This window comes from Erinaceus europaeus, chromosome 17 (assembly GCF_950295315.1).
Source record: "Erinaceus europaeus chromosome 17, mEriEur2.1, whole genome shotgun sequence".
Classification (NCBI taxonomy): Eukaryota; Metazoa; Chordata; class Mammalia; order Eulipotyphla; family Erinaceidae; genus Erinaceus; species Erinaceus europaeus.
In genome coordinates, this window is record NC_080178.1 from 20,402,056 (window position 1) to 20,425,936 (window position 23,881).

The window sequence follows — 23,881 nt, forward strand, 5'->3', positions numbered from 1 at the left end:
AATATTAACAAAAGCTATCTCCAATCTTGTAAGGTTAGAAAAAAAGACATTATCAAATATGACTATTTGAGAAATTATAACTTAAAAGTACTACTATTTAGCTAGTGTTTCCCCTCTTTTGTAAAAATAATTTTTATTTATAAAAAGGAAGCACTGACAAAAGCCATAGGATAAGGGGTACAGCTCTTCACACAATTCCCACCACCAAAACTTCGTATCCCATCCCCTCCCCTGACAGTTTTCCTATTCTCTATCCCTCTGGGAGCATGGGCCAAGGGACTTGCCTTCAGGGTTATCACTGGGGATCCGTGCCTAAACTACGAATCCACTGCTCCTGGAGGGTATTTTTTCCTTTTTGTTGCTCTTGTTATTTATCATTGTTGTTATTATTGTTGTTATTGCTGTCATTGTTGGATAGGACAGAGAGAACTCGAGAGAGGAGGGAAAGATAGAGAGGGGAGAGAAAGATAGACACCTGTAAGCTTCCTTCACTGCTTGTGAAGCGACCCTCCTCACCCCTGAAGGTGGGGAGCCTGGGTCTAGAACAGGATCCTAGTGTGGGTCCTTGAGCTTTTCCTCCTTTTTTCAAATGTATGTTTCAAAGCTACTCAGTACAGTAACCTTTAATAGACATGGGCTCCGTTTATATATACCACACTATTCATCTCTGTGATTTTATTAATGATAATTTTTTTTTCATTTGCATTGCCAGGGGTAAAACTCAGGAACTTATGCTTGAAAGCCCAGAAAGTACTTTATCTTCTATGTCACCTCCTGAGTCAGCAGTAGTTGTCTTCTATTTAAAAAACAAAACAAAAATAAATAAAACAAATAAAAAAACTTTAAGGATCTAGGGTATAGCTCAGTACTAGTGTACAAGGTTTACAAGATTTAGTTCCTGACTCTTTATATGACAGAATTCAGTGATGATCTAGTCTCTCTCTCTTTCCTTTATATAAAGCAAGTAAATACTTTTATATAAAGCAAGTAAAGATTTTTTGAAAATCTTTACACCTTCAAAGGCTTACCCTTACAACAGTTCATAGAATAAAATTGAGTGTTCAGTACATGTTATTCATTGTTATTAGTGAGTACTTCAAGTGAGACAGAATTGGAAGGATGCCGGACAGACTTCATTGCAAAGACCAGTATTATTGAAGGAAAAGCCTTAATGGGAATAAAAGATGGTCTGACCCCTAAGTCAATGATTTCAGGCATCACCTTATCTCAGAATTAAAGCTTGATATTTGTGTTTTAATTCGTCGCTGAAAATTATCAGGTTGCAGTCAAGAACTTGTTGTAATATCTATCTTGATTTCTTAAGCTACAATTTCACATCAACATGACCATATATATTTCTGAAATTATCTCTTTAATTCCCTTCTTGCAGTCTTTGCTAGACTTTTCCAATTCTCTCATTTTTCTCTTCTTTGTTTTTTCAGTGTTACTTTGCTATATTCATCACTGCCTCTGCTTGCACTTTAAATTACAAGCTAATACCTAAGCAGCTTATAAAAAGAAAGAAAGTATGGAGAAAGGTGACTGCTTTGTATTTGCTGAGACACAGTGCTATTTGATAGAATATTGGTAATTAGTGCATATATGTGTTAGTGAGTACAATTTGTAAAAGGCAGGGGATGGACTATTCCATGGAGGGGCAGACAGGAAAAGAATGAGATAATTTTAATTTCACTGGAACAGAGGTCAGTCATATGATGAGTGGCTTAGTTTCATTCTTCAAGTTTTTATGTAAAAAGAATAACTTAGTTGTGAATCAATTAATATTATCCTTTCTGTGAAATGGGCATTAATCATGATGGGAATTTTAAGAGCATTTCTTACCAGAAAGTGACCTGGAATTGGTATGCCTCTCTATTATGTAAAGCACTCTTGTTTTGAGTGTATTATTACTCAATAATTCAATTATGGTGCACTAAATGTGTGTAAATTATAGTGATGGTCCAGTCATAACCTGTGTTGCCATAGCTGCTATTTAATTGCTTAGCTAGCATATTAATTCTTATGTAACACTGATGTTCCTAGGCTTTACTATTTTCTGATTGTGAATGAGGCCACAGAACATTTCTATCCACATTTTGATGACTTATTGCCAATGTCGACTGGGATTCAGCTCATTTTCTGATAAATCACCTGCTTCAACCGAAGGAGTTTTTCTTTGTGTTCACTGGAGTGTTTAAATGTGCTCAAGAGTGAGTATTCACTTCTCTGAGCTTTCTTGTTTTCTTAGAAATATTGCATTACCAGATAGCTGCTCTTAAGAATCTGCCAGTATCACCTGTGCCTGCTTTATCAGTGGGATGTTCTTCTCCTTCTCCTATTATTATCTTTATTTATTTATTTATTTATTTATTTATGTATTTATTTATTTATTTAATAGAGACAACTAGACATCTAGTGGGGCAGGGGTAATAGAGAAGAGAGACAGAAAGACACCCGCAATACTACTTCACCACTTGCAAAGGTTTCCCCTTGCACTTAGGGACCAGGGTCTTGAACCTGGGTCCTTGTACACTGTAACATGTTTGCTCAACCAGGTCCACTACCACCCAGTCCCAGGGGGATGCTCTTCTATCCAGAACTTCCTGTCTGAAGGCAACAAGAGATGCAAACATCTAGTAGACCCTATTGCACGGTGTCATCTTCAGTCTTCCTTGGAGTCTAGCTTCTCTCTGTTCCTAGTAGATCTGGCTAGGAGGGAGATATCTCTAGAAAGATCAGTGCTAGAATGAAAAGTAACTCCAATTGGGTTCCATATGCCATGCTATCATCCCAATGAGAAGAACTTATACCCCCTCATTTCTATTTCTTCTGTTTCCCTCCACTGAGCCGCTGAACACACATTTCCCATTTGGGGAGTTTTGGAGGTTCCCTTAATCTCATGCACATTTTTTTTCATTCATTCTTTTTTCTTTTTCTTTTCTTTTTTTTCCTTTTTTTTTTTTTTTTTTTTTTTGGCAAACAAGGCCTTACAGTTCATTTGGCTAATGTCAATTCAAAAACAAAGCGGTAACTGTCATAGTGCCAATGATGCTAGTGGTAATAATCAATCAATAGCACATCATCATAATAACCAGTAGCTGATTGTCTAGCATGTACTCAGCAGACTCTTCAAGTTAGCCCTCACGATCAGTTCTTAGAACCTATATTTAAGCTGGTGCATTTAACAAAATACGTAATTGCACTTTATCTCTGATAAGCTAATCAGAGAATGTAACAGCTTGGCAGCTAGACATGCTTTATTCATTCTGTATAATCTGGAAATATGACTCCCTAGTGTTGGACACAGCTAACCAACTTTAGTCTTTTCTCAAGAGATCATCAGAGAAGATCTTATTACCCCAGCTTTCCTAGAGGGAGGCATATCTGAAAGGGGAGGAGAGGAAGGAATTGATACGACATAGTTCCTTCCTCTAAATTTACAGATAAATATCCTTTCCTTGAGTGAAATGCATGATGATGTGGAGAGAAATGAAAACTTTCCTCTCTAGAAATTTCACTATTAGAAATGAGTTGCAAGGGAGTTGGGCTGTAGTGCTGTGGGTTAAGCACAGGTGGCGCATAGTGCAAGAACCTGCTAAAGGGTCCCAGTTCAAGCCCTGGCTCCCCAACTGCAGGGGAGTCGCTTCACAGGTGGTGAATCAGTTCTGCAGGTGTCTATCTTTCTCTCCCCTTCTCTGTCTTCCACACCTCTTTCCATTTCTCTCTGTACTATCCAACAATGACGACAACAATAATAACTATAATAATAAAACACGGGCAACAAAAGGGAATAAATTAAATTAATTTTAAAAATAAATGAATTGCAAGTATCTTTTCCACTTGAAGATATGAAATACATGAATTGAGTGCTTATCATACTACCTCACATTCACTATTATTATGCTATACATTTGGTAGATATAGACAGAAAGTTAATAATAAAGTTTATAAGCATAAAAAGTAAAATATTGGCATTTTGAGCCCAAATCACCCTGATACTACCATGTATTTTTCACACTGTCTACATATGATACTACATACTTTTAACAAAGGAGACAATGAATGAAAGGGGTTTGGATGAGTTCCAGATTCATATGAACAACAAAATTGTCACTGAGTTAAGAACACTATCATTAATAGGCATGCAATTAATTGTTAAGAAATAAATATATTCCCCAAATGAATGGTAGTAGACCATTCACTTGTATATGCTAGAAACACTAATACAAGTAAAAGCATGCCCCAATTGCTGTTATAAATGTGTGATACAATGTTTTCAGAATAAAAACTATGGTAGGATACTCCATGTAAGCATAAGTGTAAATACAGCAGTCTCAATTACACAGATTTTGGCAAGTATTCAATATTTCCTTTCCAGCTGAATGTCTCTATATGTAAAGTCTAACAACCAATACTATATGTATAAACTCTTTTTTTCAGTTTTTAATTTTAGTTGTTAGAGGTTGCAAAACCATGATCACCCATGAAATGGTGAAGGTTTGTATATCTGGAAAGAAGGTATCTGAAAATAGATTTCTGCTTCTCATTCTGTTATGAGAGAGAGAGAGAGAGAGGGAACTCTGTCTCCACTGATAACCTTTATGCAGATTATTCATTGTTTAATGTTATCCATCTTTGGAAACCTGTAAAGATTTTTTTGCAATGTTAATTTATAGCAAAATTCAGCAAATACTTCTATCCCTAACCTCAAAGTAAGAAAGGCATCCTGCATCTATACAAATAGGCCCTTTTTATTTTTTCACACATGTGGTTTCCATTAAACTATAAATTGAGTGACACTGGTATTGACACATGTGGGCTTGACTAGTAGAAATACTATCTGAAAAAAATATACATAAATGGTTCAGGTCTTCATTATAAACCTCTAAACATCAGTGTTAGCTTACTTAGATCAACTAGAGTCACTATTGTAACATTACTGTCACTGTCTTTCTATTACTTAAAACCATACCAGAAAAAATTCTGCTGGGGGATTAAGAAAACACACAGTAGGCTGCCCCACCTGGTGGTGCAGGCATTACAGTTTACACATCCCCATTCAAGAGGACCCATGACAGACCTCCAGGTCCCCACCTGCAAGGGGATACCTTCAAGAGTGATGGAGCAGTGCTGCAGTTACCTCTCTCTTCCTCACTATTGCTCTCAGCCATAACTTTTAACAAATAAAAGAAAAAGGCTACCAGGAGCATTGAGTGTATTCAGTGACCCCCATAGATAACTTTGGTGTGTGTGTGTGGGGGGGGGTACATAGTAGGGGAAGTGAAATCGGTGGCTGAGGGACCAGGCAGTGGTGGATGGGGTTAAGCATACATAGTAGGAAGCATACGGACCTGTGCAAGGATACAGGCTCAAGTTCCTGGCTGCCCACTTGCAGTGAGGTCACTTCACAATTGGTGAAGAAAAGTTGCAGCTATCTATCTTTCTCTCTCCATTGTTATCTCCCCCTCCTCTCTCAGTTTCTCTCTGTTCTATCTAATAATAATAATAATAATAATAATAATAATAATAATAATAAATGAGTACAAAGAGCAGTGGATTTGCAGTGCACTGGGACCCAGCAGTAACCCTGGAGGTGAAAGAAAGAAGTAAGGAACTAAGGAAGGGAGGAAGAGGAAGGGGGGAAGGATGGAAGGAAGGAAGAGGATGGAAGGAAGGAAGGAAGGGAAAGGAAGGAAGAGGAAGGAAGAAGAGGAAGGAAGGAGGGAAGGAAGGAAGGAAGGGGAAGGAAGGAAGGAAGGAAGGAAGGGGAAGGAAGGAAGGAAGGAAAGAAAGAAAGAAGAGAGGGAGAAAGGAAGGAAGGTGAGAAGGAAGGAAGGAAGGAAGAGGAAGGAAGGAAGGAAGGAAGGAAGGAAGAGGAAGGAAGAGGAAGGAAGGAAGGAAAGAAAGAAAGAAAGAAAGAAAGAGAAAGAAAGAAAGAAAGAAAGAAAGAAAGAAAGAAAGAAAGAAAGAAAGAAGAGAGGGAGAAAGGAAGGAAGGTGGGAAGGAAGGAAGGAAGGAAGGAAGGAAGGAAGGAAGGAAGGAAGGAAGGAAGAGAAAGGAAGGAAGGTAGAGGAAGGAAGGAAAGAAAGAAGGAAAGAAGGAAGGAAGGGAGAAAGGAAGGAAGGAAGGAAGGAAGGAAGGAAGGAAGGAAGGAAGGAAGGAAGGAAAGAAGGAAGGAACAGCAATGAAATAGGGGTAGCTGCTTTGTCATTTGAACAACCCTGGTTCAAGCCTCCCCAGTATGCCCCCTTGCAAGTGCTATAAGTTGCATGGCACTGAGAAGCTTCTGGTCTTTCTACAAAAAAAAAAAAAAAAGAAGAAGAAGAAGAAGAAAGAAAGAAAGAAAGAAAGAAAGAAAGAAAGAAAGAAAGAAAGAAAGAAAGAAAGAAAGAAAGAAAAGAGAAAATGTACTTCCTTTCCTCTGCCAGGTACCTGGTAATGGCTGGAAATTATTTCATTTTTTGGCTTGCAGCTGCATCACTCCAGTCTCTGCATTCATAAGCACAAGACCCTTTCCTCTGTATGTGTCTTCAGATAGCCCTTCTTCTTCTTCTTCTTCTTCTTCTTCTTCTTCTTCTTCTTCTTCTTCTTCTTCTTCTTCTTCTTCTTCTTCTTCTTCTTCTTCTTCTTCTTCTTCTTCTTCTTCTTCTTTTTTAGATTTTTAAAAAATTATTTAAGAAAGGAGACATTAACAAAATCTTAGGATGGGGGGGGTACAACTCCACACAATTCCCGCCACCCAATCTCCATATCGCATCCTCTCCCCAATAGCTTTCCCATTCTCTATCCCTCTGGGAGCATGGACCTATGGTCTTTGTGGGTTGTAGAAGGTGAAAGGTCTGGCTTCTGTCATTGCTTCCCCACTGAACATGGATATTGACTGGTTGATCCATACTCCCAGTCTGCCTCTCTCTTTCCCTAGTAGGGTGGGTCTCTGGGGAAGCTGAGCTCCAGGACACATTGGTGGGGTCTTCAGTCCAGGGAAGCCTGGCCGGCATCCTGATGGCATCTGGAACCTGGTGGCTGAAAAGAGAGTTAACAAACAAAGCCAAACAAATTGTTGAAGAATCATGGACCCAAAGGTTGGAATAGTGGAGATGAAATGTTGGAGGGTACTCACTAATAAGGACATTAGTGATTTATATCTGTAGGTTCTTCTTTCCAAGTAAAGTCACAGTCAGAGAATCTATGAATGTAAATTGGAGAAGTTTGGAGGGGTGGGCTTCACTATTAAGTACCATGCAAATCCTAACTGCAATAAAACTCAAATGAGGTTTGCATTTAATACTTTTTCTGCCTTTCAATTAAAACTTTATACCAGCGAGAGATGTTAAAGCATCAAACTATATGGAACTCCATGGAAGAGTGGAAGCTTGTCTCTGTTGAAGGAATCTTCAATAAGCCCAAGTAAGTTGAACACTTGAGCAATGAATGGGGTGGATTATTACTGGAGGCACAAGATAATATATGGTGTGGCTTATGCTATACTTGTGAAACAGAGTCTTAAGTGGTTAAGTCCTTTTGCAAATCTTTCTACTAATTAATAGAGTCATGAATGAAACCATTTCCTAATGAATTTTATAATAAGTAGGTATTATAGTGCCCAAACCTGTTTTTGAATTTTTCCCTATCCTGAAATGTTTTTCTTCTACTTCTGCTTTTTTATTTGTTACACTATGTATTTAATACTGACTAATTTACATAGAAATTATTTATTATCCATCTATATTTCCTTTTATTCTACTTGCTAGGTGACCTTCAGTGAGTTTCTTGTAAGTAATTATCTGATAATTACCCCATGGGTTTCCTATGATAATTTAATCAACTAATCAATAAAATACTTATTATAATGCATACAAATTACTAAGAGCTAAAATATTATTGTGTTAATTTTAGAGGCCTAAATGATTGTTATTAAACACAGCTATTTGAGAACATATCAAAATGCTAATCAGTGCTTGATACTTGGCATATAGTCAATAAATTAGTGAGCGTGTTTTTATTTTTTCTGTTCCTGAGATATTGCAGGAAATTAAGGAAAAGAATGGCCCTTGCAAGGTAATTGGAAAGCCTTGGGCTTTAGGAGTTGTGAAAGCCTTATCTACTGAACACTCAAACAATTGAAAATTGGAAACTGGAAGTGAGTGGATCATTATGTGTGACAGTAACTCTCAAACTTGAGAGTCATCCATGTCTCCATGACTTCATGTCATGTCTGGCACATGCTCATTGCTCTGTCAGTATTTGTAGATCTAATTGTCCTATTCATATTTCTTGAGGTACTTGTTTACTGCAGCTTCCCAGCATCTATCTCAATTTCTAACTCTGAAACACTAAGGAGGCACATGGAGCAAAGGGAAATGCCGTAAGGAGACATGTGGTGGCTCACCTGGTTGAGTGTACATGTCACAGTGCACGAGGGCCTGAGTTCAAACCCTGCCCTCTACCTGCAGGGGGAAAGCTTTGCGACTGGTGGAGCAGTGCTATCGGTGTCTTTCTCTTCTTCTCTATTTCTCTGTACCCTCTTGATTTCTTGTTATCTCTATCCTATAAATAAAGATAATAAAGTATTTTTTTAAATACATTTTAAAAAAGGGAATGCCATGTTACAAAATGTTTTATTAGTTATACTCATTGAACCCAAAAGTTTTACAGTCACTAATTTGATATTTTCCAAATTTCTTGGACAAGTTTCTAGAACAGATTATGACTTCTTGTATCAAATAAGTAATTATTTAATTTAACACCAAGATTTTCACTGGCATTTGGTGACTACACAAATGGTCTGTTACAGCCATTTGAAAACTGAGGTCTCATTGTACACCTTAAATGCTTTTTCCATCTTAAAGCCAGTGTGAATTAAACTACTTTTTCTTAAAAACTCTCACTAGCAGAGTACTCCATCACATATATCTTAATGCTTGTAGCTATTTTCCTGAAATGGTAACCAAAATACCAATATTTTATATTATCTAGGTACAAGAGGAGATGTAAATTTCTACTATTACAAAACATAAATGTTTGGACTAGATGATATCATTGTCATGTTATATATTATAACTTGTGATAATATATAACATTATCATAATACAATTTAATATATTATCATAATATAATACAATATATTTTATATATCATATTATTATATATTATCATGGTGTACATCATGTACCTTCAGTTCTATTAATAATTGTTTCATGCATTTTAAAGTCCCTATATTTAGTGTTTATATGTTAATGAAACTTATGCAATCGGCTAATTAATCATCCTGGTCACTATATAATATTCATCCCTGTCTGATTGCTCGACCTACCTTAATATCTACTATTTCAGTTATAGGTATGATTGTCTCTGATTTCTTTTATGACTGATTAACTTATATTATGTCTTTCCAAGCTTTCACTTTGGGTTTGTCCTGATAAAGTCAGTGAGTTTCCTGTGAGCACTATATGCATGGGTTAGGGTTAGGGTCCCTTGTGGTGAGTGAATTCAGTCCATTGACATTAGTTGAAGTTATGGAGAGCATTGTTTATGTGGGTATTGTGTGTACTCATTTTTTTTCTTTTTCCTTTTCTTTGAGTTCCTTTAGAATTTCTTTGAGGATAGGTTTTAGTGATAGATTTCTTCAGTTTTTGCTTGTCTACAAAACTTTTCATTCCTCCATCTACTCTACATGAAAGTTCATTAGTAGAGCATCCTTGGTTTGGAATGTCTCTAAATGAGTGCTCTACAAATACCCCATCATTCTTTTTCTAACCTCTAGAGTTTCTGCAGAAAAATCTCTTTACATCCTTTCCGTTTGCTATCCTTGTTACTCATAAACTAATGTTATTGACTCTCATAGCTACAAACTATTTAAAAAAATCTAATTTTCTTAGTTATTTATTTACTGTGGCCCAAATTGAAACTTACACTTCCTAAATCTAGCTACACATCAATTATGCATCAATTAACCATTGCTTGTTAATTCTTACTTGATAAAGTAAATATATATAAATATATAATTGGTTGTACTGTCAGGTTTGGGAATCTTGACAAGGTTAGTGATATTTAAGGGGATATCTAAGGCCACTTTCTTCAAGAAACTACTGATAAGGACATCTTTCTGTTTCTTTAATTATGACATTGTGTAGCACCAGAGTTTGCACAGGGGATCAGCACAGGACTTGCAAATATGCGATCCTAAGTTTGCGTCCCAGCACTTCGTGTGCCAGAGTGATTAGACATACATGCATCTACATGCATTGCTATCTCTAGTTTCGGGTCTCTATCATTAATTATTTCTTGCCTTTTTTCTTAATATACTTCAACCCCAAATTAGTCTGTAATCACTTTCTTAGTTCAGTAAACATCTTACTATTAATTTAGATAACTCAATTGTTTTATTGTCTTGATTCAAGACTAATCAGTTGTTTTAAGTTTGCATAGTGATGTTTTCTGTTTTCCTAGAGTCTGAAGAGTCATCCTTTTTTTATGGAGATAATATTTCTGTACCACTTAGGATGTACTTTTTAAAAGATTTTGTTGATTAATTAATGAGAAAGATAGGAGAAGAGAGAGAAAGAACCAGACATTACTCTGATACATGTGCTGCTGGGGATTGAACTCAGGACCTCATGCTTGAGAGTCTAGTTCCTTAGCCACTGTGCCATCTCCCAGACCACTACTTAAGATATTCTATATGGTCTTGTCACTGTTTTTGTGCAGTGCCAGGCACAGAACCCAAAAACTGAGGCATATGAGGCCTGTGCTAAATGGCTCAATCGCTTCTTTCGTTTTATGTCATTCTTTTAACAAAGTGTCACATTTTATGAGTGTTTGTACAAATATCTTCACCAGTTAATTGTGGAAAACCTTGAAGGTGGACAATTTAAATGACCTTTAAATAGTAGTGCATTATAATGTATATGCTTATATAATCAACTTACCTATTTCTAGTGGGCATATTGCCTCAGGTGTTACATCAGTCTTCTTCTTCTAGCGTTTGCCCTTCTTCCATAGCCAGTCAACAGGTCAGGTTGAAAGCTGTCAGGAGCTGCTTGTTGCTGGCTTTGAAAGTGACTGGGATCCATGTGGATTCAGTCGGCTAGGAAGGATCGTCAGTTTCCCCAGTGAATGGATACTCACGGGATGCACCACGAGAAGGTCGATCCAATGCATCCCATCACATCAGTAAATCCATTTGTCAAAAATCTTTGAGGAATCCCCACTGCTTTATTCAAGTACTACAGGCACCCCTAACAGAAACAAATATTCATGATCTGCCTCCCACATCTGTCTATTTATTCCTTCCCTGTGTCTAGGCAAAATGCTAAAATGTAGGAATAACTGAATATTTACTGAATGAATGTGTAAGTATATTTTTTCAGATATCAGACATAATCTTAAAGTGGTATTTGTGATACAATTCTGTAAAAAATAAATATACTTCAATTCACTCTTTACTCCCTTAATCTGATATTTTTTATTCCTTTCATTGAAAATTTGATGCATTTATCTGTTGGGCTATAGAACAAGAAGCTTTTCAAAAGAGATAGCAAGGATACAGAAATTGCCATAATGGGACAAATATGTCAACAATTTTATTGCGATTGGAAAAGTGATCTACTAAGGTCAACCTACCATATTTTATCCCAAAATAATCAGTGGCAATTTTACTAAAATGCACTAGTCTTGGCTAACAAAGAAGATTTAAATCTTCAGTTACTATTCCTATGTGGATGTGATGATGTCTAGGAAACTAGTAGATTTGAGAGACTGTAAGTCAAACATCAGTGATGATATTTTGTCACAGGTGATGGGGGTGTTACATAGCTTTTGGCAATGGTTTCTGGACATTTTTTTTTTAATTTATTCCCTTTTGTTGCCCTTGTTTTATTGTTGTAGTTATTATTGTTATTGATTTCATCATTGTTGGATAGGACAGAGAGAAATCAAGAGAGGAGGGGAAGACAGAGGGAGGGAGAGAAAGACAGACAGACACCTGAAGACTTGCTTCACCACCTGTGTAGAGACTCCCCTACAGGTGGGGACCCGGGGCTCAAACCAGGATCCTTCTGCCAGTCCTTCCACTTGCGCCACCTGCGCTTAACCAGCTACGCTACCGCCTGACTCCCAACACCTCCGTTTTGATTTTGATTTTTGCCCAGCCCTTCATTGACTCAGTCCATATCAGGAATAGATTTACTTTAAAAAATACTCATTTTTCTTCCTTGTTGAATGAAGCAAAGAGCTACTGACTGAGTCTTCCACAGCTGAAATCTCATCTATTTTTTGTTTTATATCCTCTTGATTTTCTTGTCAGCTCCACATGCTTTTGAATGGTAGGCACATAGTCTTGATTTCTCTTTCCAGACATCTCTGTTTCAAACATTCTGTGATAAGTACTAGCTACTGATTAGGTTTTTCACTTTGTATCTTTAACCACTTAACTGTACCTTTTGTTTCTAATCTCATTCTAGACTCTCTGACATAGAAATAACCTCCCTTAATTATTATATCATCAACGTATCTTACATATGTTATCATCCAACTGCCTACAAGATGTGTAGTTTTCTACAGGGAAAAAAAAAATCAGTCACTAAACTCATTTAGCCAAAGGCTCATGTTTTGCATATAATCATGAAAGTGTTATATCTTTGAGCAAAATCAACATGATTAGGCTAATGTTGCTGTCAAATAATACAACGTGGACACCAACACCAACAGAGAATTTACAGGAAATGAGACAATTCTCTATGGAATTGAATGCTCTAATAATGGACTGCTAACTTATTCAATATCTTCTTGTGACCATCGGGTATCTCACATTTATGATTACATTACTCCCAGTCAACTTTCTCATTATTTTATACAGAGAAGGAAAGATACCACAGCCCTAGAATTTCACTCAGCTCCATTGCACTCCCATGTGGTACTGGACTCTAGCCTGGGCTGCCTGCAGGACAAAGCAAATGCACTACCAGAGGAGCTATCCCTCTTCCCCTAGATTGTTAAAGTTCATTAAAAAAGAACTATATATATATATACACACATACATACATACACATACATATATATAGAGAGAGCGTTGGGCGGTAGCACAGTGGGTTAAGCACATGTGGCGCAAAGCACAAGGACCGGCGTAGGGATCCCGGTTCCAGCCCCTGACTTCCCACCTGCAGGGGAGTCGCTTCACAGGTGGTGAAGCAGGTCTTGCAGGGGTCTTTCTTTCTTTCCCCCTCTCTGTCTTCCCCTCCTCTCTCCATTTCTCTCTGTCTTATCTAACAACAACCACAAGAGTGATAACTATAACAATAAAACAAGGGCAACAAAAGGGAATAAGTAAATATTAAAAATATTATTATTTATTTTTCCTTTTTGTTGCCCTTGTTGTTTTATTGTTGTAGTTATTATTGTTGATGATGATGTCATCGTTGTTGGATAGGACAGAGAGAAATGGAGAGAGGAGGGGAAGATAGAGAAGAGGAGAGAAAGAGAGACATCTGCAGACCTGCTTCACTGCCAATGAGGCAACTCCCCTTCAGGTGGGGAGACAGAGGCCAGAACCTGGATCATTATGCCCATCCTTGTGCTTTGCACCATGTATGCTTAACCTGCTGCACTACTGCCCAACCCCCCCGTTAAAGTTTATTTTTAAACTTTCAGTAGATTTTGATATTTATTATTATTTTTAATTAGAGAGATACCAGAACCCTGTTCAGCTCTGCCTTCTAGTTGTGCTGAGATGAACATGGGACCTCAAAACCTCAGTATTTGCATAACCATTGTGCTGTCTACCCAGCCACTTTGTAAATACTTCAAAAATTGTAATGCATACAACAAAGTGAAGTCCAAAGGGGAGAGAGAGGGAGGGAGGGAGAGAGAGAGAGAGGGAAACAGAGACACACAGAGAAAAGGGAATAAAGAAAGAAAAATAAAGAGAAAGAAGGAAAGGAAGAAAGAAGGAAGGAAGGAAGGAAAGAAAGAAAGAAAGAAAGAAAGGAAGGAAGGAAGACATCAGCTCACTATGTTAGTACATAAAGCACTGAGGATCAAACTGAGAAATTCCAAGCTTGAGCATCTACACTATACCAGCTCAGCCACCTGCAACCTGCTGGGGTGTGAAGTTTTTTTTTTTTTTATTTATTTAAATTTTTTATTTAAGAAAGGATTAGTGAACAAAAGCATAAGGTAGGAGGGGTACAACTCCACACAATTCCCACCACCCAATCCCCATAACCCACCCCCTCCCATGATAGCCTTCCCATTCTCTAGCCCTCTGGGAGCATGGACCCAGGGTCGTTGAGGGTTGCAGAAGGTAGAAGGTCTGGCTTCTGTAATTGCTTCCCCACTGAACATGGGCATTGATTGGTCGGTCCATACTCCCAGTCTGCCTCTCTCTTTCCCTAGTAGGGTGTGTCTCTGGGGAAGCTGAGCTCCAGGACACATTGGTGGGGTCTTCAATCCAGGGAAGCCTGGCCAGCATCCTGGTGGCATCTGGAACCTGGTGATTGAAAAGAGAGTTAACATATGAAGCCAAACAATTTGTTGAGCAATCATGGATCCCAAGCTTGGAATAGTGGAGAGGAAGTGTTAGGGGGATACTCACTGCAAACTCTAGTGTAATCCTGCTTTCAGGTATATATTTTGCAGTAGTTTATGGATACGTGTGCACATAAGCTCTCTCTCACAGAAACTGGTGTATGTCTAGATTATGGGACTTTGTTAGAAAGTGAACTACCTGAGATGAAATTAGAGTATACTATTAAAGGAAAGGTCTCACCCGAGTAATGAAGCTGAAGGGTTGTCATTCCACACGTGAAGTCTCTGGATACAGTCTGAGGTGAAGCATGTTGAGATGGCAATCGTTGCTTTGGTTAGGTTGTGATCGGCGGATGCAATATTATTTGGTTTGGATTGGGAGATGCATATGGGAAAGTGGGCCCTATCCAAGGGTGCCAGGACTGGGGGAAGTAGGGGCTCTATAGTGAAGATGTGAGGTTCCTGCTGTCTTAGGGTTCAAAAAGACAATCAATAGTTAATATTATTATCACATTATTTGTTAATTGGGTTAACTTTGACAACAACAGATGAATGGCTGAGAAAGCTGTGGTATATATACACAATGAAATACTATGCAGCTATCAAGAACAATGAACCCACCTTCTCTGACCCATCTTGGACAGAGCTAGAAGGAATTATGTTAAGTGAACTAAGTCAGAAAGATAAAGATGAGTATGGGATGATCCCACTCATCAACAGAAGCTGACTAAGAAGATCTGAAAGGGAAACTAAAAGCAGGACCTGATCAAATTGTAAGTAGGGCACCAAAGTAAAAACCCAGTGGTGAGGGGTAGACATGCAGCTTCCTGGGCCAGTGGGGGGTGGGAGTGGGCGGGAGGGATGGGTCACAGTCCTTTGGTGGTGGGAATGGTGTTTATGTACACTCCTAGCAAAATGTAGATATATAAATCAGTAGTTAATTAATATGAGAGGGGGAAATCAATTGTATGTCTCAAAGTTTCTCAAAAGACAAACTGAATCTTTTTAATATATAGGCTACGTATTTGATATGCGGACTCTCTCAAAAGCCTAGACCAAGTTGATTAGAAGCTTCCAATAGCACAGCTATATACAAGATACTGGGTACTGTACAGCAAACCATAACAAAGGGGTGTGAAGTTTTAAAACCAGTATTGCTTTAGAGAACTCTATCATACTGATAATTTTTTCTGCGTCACAAATTTAAGCTAATAATTATGTTTGATATACACAGTATTTTGTATACTCAGGTGATTCGGATTACTTCTTAGACTCTGTTAAGACTGTGGGGCATTTTAGTATTCTATTAGATGTTCACACTTTGATTTAGGAAGTGGAGAAATTTGTTTGGAATAGCATATTCCAGGTGAAAAAAATCAATAAACTAAAATAATTATAATATACAGGAATGGGTATTTGCTATTCTGAAAAAAGTATTTGCCACCTCCTAGCAAATATTCAGCAATAAAATGATCATATGGTAGTGTGATTTTTCAACAGCTAAAAATATTATCACCTTGTTTTAATGAATCCATCACAAAACAGATAAATGTCTGCTCTCCAAATTGCAGCACTATGGAAAACTAATTTTTATAGAAATAGTACTGCCAATAGCATGTATGAAACAGCATAACAAAAGGAAGTTTGTTTTTTATAGTCTGGCTACATATTTTTCTCTCTGTGTTTATACAATTACAATTTATTTCATTTTCTTATATACTTGTACTTATTTCTGTCATCAATTTTCATTTTATTTTGGTTTGAGTTTTATTTGTTATCTATTCATGTCTTTGTATCTTTGGGTTTTGATTTTCTGCCATCTATATTTTTAAAATATATTTTTTATTTAAGAAAGGATAAATTAACAAAACCATAGGGTAGGAGGGGTACAATTCCACACAATTCCCACCACCCAATCTCTGTATCCCATCCCCTCCCCTGATAGCTTTCCCATTCTCTATCCCTCTGGGAGCATGGAACCAGGGTCTTTGTGGGTTGCAGTTGGTGGGAGGTCTGGCTTCTGTAATTTCTTCCCCGCTGAACATGGATGCAGACTGGTCAGTCCATACTCCCAGTCTGCCTTTCTCTTTCCCTAGTAGGGTGGGTCTCTGAGGAAGTGGAGCTCCAGGACACATTGGTGGGGTCTTCAGTCCAGGGAAGCCTAGCTGGCATCCTGATGGCATCCTGATGGAAGCTGGTGGCTGAAAAGAGAGTTAACATATAAAGCCAAACAAATTGCTGAGCAATCATGGATCCAAAGGTTGGAATAGTGGAGAGGAAGTTGTGGGGGGGTACTCACTGAAAACTCTAGTGTACTTCTGCTTTCAGGTATATATTTTGCACTAGTTTATGGATACATGTGAACATATGTTCTGTCTCCTGGAACCTGGTCTATATCTAGGTTTTGGGACTTTGTTAGGAAGTGAACCACCTGAGATGGAATTAGAGAATACTATGAAAGGAAACGATGGAATACTATGAATACTATGAAAGGAAATGATGGAATTAGAGAATACTATGAAAGGAAATGTCTTCATTTTCATTTGCTTCCAGAACACTTGAATTTCTTGCTTGAGTGACTCTCTGGTTCTTAAGTAGTATGTTGTTTAGTTTCCAAATTCTGTGACTTTTAATAATTTTCTGTTTGTTGTTATATGTTAGTTTTACAGAACTGTGGTCTGAGAAGATACTTGGGATGATTTCAATGCTCTTGAATTTATTGATGCTGTCTTTGTGGCCTAACATGTGGTCTTTCCTTGAGTATGTGTTCCGTGGATTTAAAAATAATGTGTATTCCAATTTTTTTTGGCGTGAAGGACTCTGAAAATGTTCATGAGGTCTAGTCTGTCAATCTCTTCATTCAATTCTCTCATTTATTTGATGATTCTCTGCTTTGTTGATCTGTCTAATGTGAGAGTGGGGTGTTAAAGTCTCCCACTATTATTGTATTACTATTGATGTATTTTTGAAGATCTTTTAGTAAGGACTTGATGTATTTAGATGGTCCTTCATTGGGTGCATAGATTTTAATAATTGTTAAGTCTTCTTGGCTGATTGATCCTCTAATCATTATGTAATGTCTTTGCCTATCTTTTATTACTTTATTTAATTTAAAATCTATTGTCTCTGAGATGAGAATGGCTGTTCCTGTCTCTTTTTTTTGGTCTGTTAGCCATTATGATAGTTTTCCATCCTTTCTCTTTAAGTCTCTGTTTATCTTGTGTCAGATGGGATTCTTGCAAGCAGCATATGGTTGCGTTATGTTTTCTGATTCATCCCCTACTCTGTGCCTTTTGATGGGTGAGTTTAAGCCATTGACCTTTATTGATATTATGTATTTAATGTATTGTAGTGCCATTGTTCAACACATTTTTATTTGCTCTGATATACTGCAAGTATTATAGTGATGTTCTTGTTTATAAGAGGTCTTTTAGAACCTCTTTCAGGGCAGGCTTGGTGATGGTTGCCTCCTTTAACTGTTGTTTGTCTAAGAAGGTTTTAATCCCTCCATCTAGTTTGAATGAAAGTCTAGCAGGATATATTATCCTTGTTTGAAACCCTTTTTCATTCAGGGCTTGATAGATATCTTGTCATTCTCTTCTGGCTTTTAGAGTTGGAGTGGAGAAGTCTCCTGATAGTCTTATGGGTTTTCCCCTGTATGTGACTTTTTGTTTTTTTCTCTTGCAGCCTTTAGGATCCTTTCTTTATCCTTACTTCTTCTCATTGTGACTGTGATGTGTCTTGGTATTTTCAGGTCTAGGTTGATTCTGTTTGGAACTCTCTGGACCTCTTGAATCTTAATGTCTTTTCTGTTATTCAGGTCTGGGAAGTTTTCTTCTATAATTTCCTCTAGAATGTTTCCATCCCCTTCCTCTCTTTCTTCCTCTGGAAGGCCAATTATACAAATGTTAGTTCTTTTGAATTTATCCCATATGTCTCTGTTTTTGTTTTCAGTGTCTCTCAATCTATTTTTGAGCTATTTCACCTCTTTCTTAGTTTTCTCTAACTCATCCTCTGTCTGACTAATTCTGTTTTCTGCTTCTGTTAGTCTGCTTTCCCTTGCCTCAGCTTCTGTCTTCATTACAGCTATTTCAGCTTTCAGTTCTCTAATTGCCTCAAGATAAGCAGTATTTTCCTTGGGGTTCTCAAATGTTGTTTCCCTAATACTGCCATTCCTTTCCTCCAAAGTTGTTTTCATATCTGTGATTAATAAGTTTATTATTACTTGCATACTTTTCTTATCTATGGTTACTTCTGGCTGATTTGTAGTGTCTTCTGGGCTATTGTCTTCATTCATTGGAGTAGCAGTTTTATTTGTTTTTGATCTACCCAATTTTTTGATTTATGTGTTTCTTATTTTTATGTTCTGTTGTTCCTCAGTTGTTATGTTTTGAGTACAAGCAACACTGTACTAAATACCTTTATGACAAATGCAATCACCAACCTCAGAAATTACAATAGCAACTGAAGCAAGGATTGAAGCAGTTTAATCACTACCAGTTAACCAAACAATGTCTCCAGTCCATGAAAAAATAGCTACCAAGTCCACGTGAAGAAGAAAGAGAAAGGAAAAAAGGGATAGCAAGAATAGATAATTATGCAAACCTACTATCCACTGTATATTCTAGGGGTAGCAAGAGGAGAAAGGGAAGTAGAGCAAAGATACACACATAGAAAGTCCACTCTGAGTCAGATTTCTTCCCCAAAATAATTCACAAATGAATATCAGTGAATTCAGAAATCCAAAGAAGAAGGAAGAAAGAAAGGAAGACAAGATAAAAAGAAAGAGAAACAAGAGAGAGAAAAGAAAAACAACTAGAAAAAGAGCTTTAATAAAAGAGCAGTGAAAGGAAAGTTTTTTAATTGATTAATTCATTTTTTATTTTATTTTATTTTATTTTTTTAATTAGATATGATATGGGAGAAGAGGAGAGTGGGTAGAGGAGGTAGGAGTAGTGAAACAAGTTCCTCTCACAATGGATAAGACGCCCAGTCCCCTAGCAATGGAAGATACCTTAAGAGTTAATTCTGGTCTACCTAAAGGAAGGGGGGGAAAGAGATATATGTTTATATAATATTAATAATAAAATAGAGCAGGGTAAAAAACCTGTTCCAGATTTCCTCAAGCTTCCTGAGCAGGGGCAGCTGATTGTTAAGAAAGTAAAACAAACAAACAAAAAAAGAAAAAAAAATGGAAGGAAAAAAAAACACCTCAGGAATAGACAAGAATAGCAATAATAGACAGTTATGCAAATCTACTATCCACTGTATATTCTAGGGGTAGCTATAGGAGAAAGGGAAATAGAGCAGAGATACACACACAGAGAGTCCACTCTGAGTCAGATTTCTTCCCCAAAATAATTCCCAAACGTGTATCACTCAATTCAGAAAGCCAAAGGAGGAAGAAAGAAAAGATGACAAGAATGAAAAAAAGAAGAAAAAAAGAGAGAGAGAAAAAAGAAAAAAGATAAGAAAAAGAACATTAATAAAAGAGCAGTGAGTTCTTGCTTCGGCAGCACATATTCTAAAATTGGAATGATACAGAGAAGATTAGCATAGCCCCTGTGCAAGGATGACATGCAAATTCGTGAAGCATTCCATAGTTAAAAAAAAAGAGAGCAGTGAAAGGGAAGAGTTATTTATTTATTATTATTATTATTTAATTAGCTAAGTTGGGGGGACAGTGGGTTGGGGAGGTAGGAAGAGTGAAAGAAGTTACTTTAGCAGTGGATAAGACACCCAGTCCTGTAGCAATGGAAAATACACTAAGAGTTAATTCTGGTCAACCTGAAGGAGAGGGGGGAAAGGGATATGCATTTATCTAGTATTGATAATAAAATAAAACAGAGTAAAAAACCTGTCCTGTCTTCAGCTTGGATGGCTCCAGATTGCCCTGCCATCTATATTTTTTAATGATTACCATAGGAATTTTAAATTAAGTGTATATCAGTATGAAGAAATTCATTTTCCTTACTATTCACCTACACACTAAAATGCATCTTAATATTTTTAAGTCTAGCAAACCCTATTGGAGCATAAGCAGTTATAGTTGTGTATCTAGATCTATCCTAATTTTTAAGACCAAAATACTCACATTCAGTTTTATGTGCTTATGGCTTGTTAGTTTTACTTGCATATATTGAAGTTTAATTGGCCTTTATTTCTTCACTGGAATCTCAGAGCTATCATATGAAGGCATTTTTCTCTACTTACATTTTTTATTACTAAATAATTCAGTCAATTAAGATATTAGCATTTATTTTAACCCAAGTAAGATAACCTGTTATTGTGGCACACGAACAATATATTTAAATAATTCCTGTCTAGATTATTTTTAGTAGTATTTGTGCCAAACAGTTATTATTAGTCTAAATATATTTTTCTTTGTTTTCATTTCCAAAAAGTTATTTTTATTTTTTTAATTATATTTATTTATTTATTGGACGAAGCTAGCAGCGATTGAGAAGGGGTTTAGAGAAGGAGGAAGAGAAATACACCTGCTTTACCACTTCCAAAGACACGCCCCCCATGCAGACTGGGCTTGAACCTGGGCCCCTGTGCACTGTTAACATATGCTCTCAACTAGGTATGATATCTCTAGGCCCCCCAAAAGTTACTTTTGTAGGGTCTCCAACACTAGTGTAATTTAGATTCTTTCTGTTAATTATATTTATTATATCATTCTAATTTATTTTTTTCTGAAAAATCAACCATTATTACTACCATTCATCTAAGAAGAACTACTATTAATCTCTATTAATCTCTAAAATTTAAAATATTTTCAGATTGTCTTTGATAATCATCAGTTTTACTATAATGTGTTCCTATGTATCATTCCTGCTTGGAATTTGTTAGACCTTCTGTGGAATGATTTAGTTATGGAAACTTATTTACCTTTTAGGATTGTGAGTTAGCACACTAGGGTTTTGTTTTGTGCTGTTTTGTATGTGTATGACTCAGGTTGGAGGTTGGAGCTTGGACCACTACAGTATTAAAGGAAGCTTCATGCTATATTTTATTTTATTCTTTCTGTTTCTGCTTCTCTGACTATCAAAAAGAGAAAATGAAAAATTGTCTGTCACTTTATTTATTTATTTATTTATTTATTTATTTCTATTTCTCAACTTTATCTTTTTTTATTTAAGAAAGTATTAATTAACAAAACCATAGGGTAGGAGGGGTACAATTCCACACAATTCCCACCACCCAATTTCCATATCCCACCCCCTCCCTGATAGCTTTCCCATTCTCTATCCCTCTGGGAGCATGGACCCAGGGTCATTGTGGGTTGCAGAAGGTAGAAGGTCTGGCTTCTGTAATTGCTTCAAGATCACACAGATAGTAGTATTTTATAATATAAAAGTATCTGAAAGTTGACATCATTATATTTGTGTGGATTTCATGTTTCATCCCTCCTCCAAATTCTTCTACTCTTTTCTTTTAAGCCAGCAGGGTTGTTTCTGAGACTTGGTACCTATACCACTGCCATCGATTTCTGGTGGCCATTTATTTTTCTCTTTTGATAGAGGGTGAGATACAGAGGAGAGGGGAGATAATAGAGACATCTGCAGCACTTTTCATAACTCATGAACCTTCTTCTCGGCAGGTGGAATAAAGGGTTTGAACCCAGGTCCCTGTAGACTGTGTGCTCTATCAGGTGCATTCCCACCTAGTTCCCTTCTGTTCCCCTCCACCTTTTCAACAGCAGTGTAGTACTAGGAAGTAGAGCTTTTGTAATGTAACACAGCCAATGACAGTAGAGATTCTTAACCTCATGATGGGATTAGTGTTGATGCAATAATAAAATAAAATAATGGGAGATCTTCATTTCCATCTCTACCTTGTAAAGATACACTAAGAAGACAGCTATATGTGTCAGGAAGAGGACCTTTGCCATATACTGACCATGTTGACACATTGCTTTTGCTCTTCCTGTCTCCAATGTTCTTCTGTGCTACCTCACATCAAGGACCTTTGGAGTTCTAGTGTGGAACTATTACAGCCATTCAGATGCCTAGCTACTGAGGCAGAGATTTTTCTTTAGACTATGTATTACCTCAGAGATCTTCTATCAGGGAAATGACAGGTAGAGTCATAGGAGTGCATCTGTTCCATTTGTCTTATACTTTTAGAGCTACCATATGATTATAATTCAGGACAACCTCTGGCCTGTGACTTCAATAACTGAGAAGCCCTACCACAGCAAACTTTAAAAATTGACATACTAGGGCCTTGAGTGAAGGGTAAAAATAAAGGTCTTTTCAAATCCAGAGAATCAAAGATGTTTGCAAGAAATATTGAAAGGATTCCTCCAACCCACCTCCCCCCCAAAAAGAATAAAGAAATACAAGTATGAGTGGGGTGATCAGTTGTGCAGTAGAATATAACTAACAATACATATGTCATCCATTACTCCAAACCTGCTTCTGTCTTTCACTAGTAGGGTGGAGCTCTGGGGAAGTGGAGCTCCAGGACATATTGGTGAGGTCTTCTGTCCAGTGAAGTCTGGTCGGCATCATGCTAGCATATGGAACCTGGTGGCTGAAAAGAGAGATAACATACAAATCCAAACAAATTGTTGAACTTGGATCTATACTCCCAGAGGGATAAAGAATAGGAAACCTATCAGGGGAGGGGATGGGCTACAAAGATCTGGTTGTGGAAATTGTGTGGAGTTGTACCCCTCTTATCCTATGGGTTTGTTAATGTCTCCTTTTAAAAAATAAATAAAAAATTTAAAAAGACACAAAAGGGAAATAAATAAAATATAAAAAAGTTTTTTTTTAAGAGGAGTGCATTTCTTTTTTTTCTTTTTTTTTTAATTTTTTATTTAAGAAAGGATTAGTGAACAAAAATATAAGGTAGAAGGGGTACAACTCCACACAATTCCCACCACCCAATCCCCATAACCCACCCCCTCCCATGGTAGCTTTCCCATTCTCTAGCCCTCTGGGAGCATGGACCCAGGGTCATTGAGGGTTGCAGAAGGTAGAAGGTCTGGCTTCTGTAATTGCTTCCCCGCTGAACATGGGCGTTGACTGGTCAATCCATACTCCCAGTCTGCCTCTCTCTTTCCCTAGTAGGATGGGTCTCTGAGGAAGCTGAGCTCCAGGACACATTGGTGGGGTCTTCAATCCAGGGAAGCCTGGCCAGCATCCTGGTGGCATCTGGAACCTGGTGATTGAAAAGAGAGTTAACATATGAAGCCAGACAATTTGTTGAGCAATCATGGATCCCAAGCTTGGAATAGTGGAGAGGAAGTGTTAGGGAGGTACTCACTGCAAACTCTAGTGTACTTCTGCTTTCAGGTATATATTTTGCAGTAGTTTATGGATACGTGTGCACATAAGCTCTCTCT

The 23,881-nt window shown here is 37.3% G+C and overlaps 1 long non-coding RNA gene and 1 other non-coding gene across 2 annotated transcripts in view; both read left to right on the forward strand.

Annotated features, from left to right (window-relative positions):
* Positions 1-23,881, forward strand: part of LOC132533864 (uncharacterized) — an 872,547-nt gene that overhangs the window by 86,416 nt on the left and 762,250 nt on the right. The gene's annotated exons all lie outside the window — the stretch shown is intronic.
* LOC132534124 (U6 spliceosomal RNA) lies at positions 20,024-20,130 on the forward strand. Its single transcript, XR_009545802.1, has one exon. It is a non-coding gene; the product is annotated as a U6 spliceosomal RNA (small nuclear RNA).